Source organism: Triticum dicoccoides, chromosome 7A, assembly GCF_002162155.2.
Source record: "Triticum dicoccoides isolate Atlit2015 ecotype Zavitan chromosome 7A, WEW_v2.0, whole genome shotgun sequence".
NCBI classification, from domain to species: Eukaryota; Viridiplantae; Streptophyta; class Magnoliopsida; order Poales; family Poaceae; genus Triticum; species Triticum dicoccoides.
The window spans coordinates 441,892,268-441,894,735 of NC_041392.1; positions in this window are offsets into that span (position 1 = coordinate 441,892,268).

Below are 2,468 nucleotides of genomic sequence, written 5' to 3' on the forward strand. Positions count from 1 at the left end.
CGGCTGTAGCAGAAGGAGAAGCATGCGGGAGTAGGGGAGCGGCGCGCGGTGACGGGCCGGTGCTAGCGCGCGCGTGCTGGCGAGGGCAGGGGCAGCCGTGGGGCACGACATAGGGGCGGCCAACGGGAGGTGCGGGCGGCGTGCAGCGGACACGGCGAAGCAAAGGAGTGGGGCGAGGCCAGGGCAGCTCAGCGGAGGCGGGCGCGGTTCGCGAGCGGCGCAGTCAAGCGCCGTGGACGGAGTAGTAGCAAGCAGGACTATGCAGGCGCGGCAGCAGCAAGCAGTACCGGCGCCGTTGGCTGCTGTTAGTAGGAGCCGCAGCAACACCGCACATCGACAGGGAGCAGCGGCAAGTATGGCGGCGGCGTGTACGGGCAGCTAGCAGTGACGAGAGAGAGAGGGGAGGAAGCGAGGGCTCATGTTGAGCCTGTAGAGGTGCAAAGTGGGCTCGGGGGAGGCTCAATGGCGACAAAATCGACGACGGTGTGCGGGGGCCGTGGGATGAGGTAGACGACGTAGGGGACGATGTAGAGGCGTTCCTGTTCGGGTGATTCGTTGGGGAGGAAGGGGAAGTCGAGGCGGTCCGGTGAGGAGCGCTGGTCGGGGACATGGCTCCGTGTGGCGGCGTTGGTCGAGTCCGTGCCCTTGATCTTGATCCAGATCGAGGGGAGGGAGAGAGTGAGTGGGGGGAGAGTGTGGGTGTCGGTGGGTTAGGGTTTGGCCTGGGAAGGCCATATAGGCCAGGGGGTTGGGGTGGGCCGGCCTGGTTGGCCTGATGGCTAGCTGGGCCAAGGCCCAAGGAGGGAGGGGGTTTTCTCTCTCTTTTGTCTTTATTTGTTTTGTCAGTTCCTTTTCTTCTTTTTCTTTTCTATTTTATTTCTAGTTTCTTTTATTTTTAGTTTTCTAAAAATTATCACTAGTATCTAAATTTGCATTTATAAATAAACTACTGTCAGATTCATTATTAGCCCATAATAAAATAGTTTTAATATTATATAAAATCCAATAGGCATTTATTTAATTTTTGTCACTACTGGTTAAATCATATTAGTGCACTTAAATATTTTATAAATATGTGGATTCTCCATCATAATTAACTATGCAATATTTGTCACCTCTAGAACATTTTATTTTATTTTGTCGAAAACTTCTAATGTTTGCCTAAAATTTAAATTTGATTTTGAAACGTTCTGATCTAAAGCGAGGTTAGCAACAGTAACAGAGGTGACGTGGCGTCATTAGCGTAGGTTTACTGTAGCATAATTATCCGGGTGTCACAATAATTTTCATTTTTTACCAAAGAGCGATAAAATACCAATTCCAACTGCAGTTGATCAATATACACATTATTTAGGACATCCTAATTTTTCAGAATTTTTGGAGTTACAGAAGTATTCGAAACCTCCAGATTGCTACACACTGTTCTCTTTTTGACAGATTCTATTTTTCGTGTGTTATTTGCTTATTTTGATGAATCTATGTCTAGTATCGGGGGGTATGAACCATAGATAAGTTCGAATACATTAGGTTTAACACCAATATAAATAAAGAATGAGTTCATTACAATAACTTAAAGTGGTGGTTTGTTTTCTTACACTAACGGAGCTCATGAGATTTTCTGTTTAAGTTTTGTGTTGTGAAGATTTCAAGTTTTTGGGTAAAGATTTGATGGATTTTGGAATAAGGAGTGGCAAGATCCTAATCTTGGGGATGCCCAACGCACCCCAAGGTAAGATTCAAGGAAAACCAAAAGCCTAAGCTTGGGGATGCCCCGGAAGGCATCCCCTCTTTCGTCTTCATCTATCGGTAACTTTACTTGAGGCTATATTTTTATTCACCACATGATATGTGTTTTGCTTGGAGCATCTTGTATGATTTTAGTCTTTGATTTTTAGTTTACCACAATCATACTTGATGTACACACCTTTTGGGAGAGAGACACATGAATAGGAATTTATTAGAATACTCTGTGTGCTTCACTTATATCTTTTGAGCTAGATAATTTTGCTCTAGTGCTTCACTTATATCTTTTTAGAGCATGGTGGTTGTCGTGGTTTTGTCACGGCAGATGTCCTCGTGAAAGGACTTAGTCGTGGAGCCATCGCTACGGGTTAGCTTAAAGGGGTTAAAGCGGACAAAGGACGCAAGAGTTTATACTGGTTCGGCCCCTTACGGTGAAGGTAAAAGCCTAATCCAGTTGTGATGGAATTGCTAGGGTTTCGATGACCAGGGAGCGAATCTGCTTTGCCTGGATCTCGAGTTGTTGTCTGTTGTCCCTAAACCACCGTCGGGTCGTCCCTTTATATACACAGGTTGACGCCCAGCGGTTTACAGAATCCTAAGGCTGGTTCATAAACGTGCCCAGCTCGGTTTCTACCTTTCCTTGCCTTACAACATAAGTTACATATCATATGGCGGTTTACATCTACGGGCCCTAATCTCCTTTGGGCCCTGGGCCTTCATGTTAG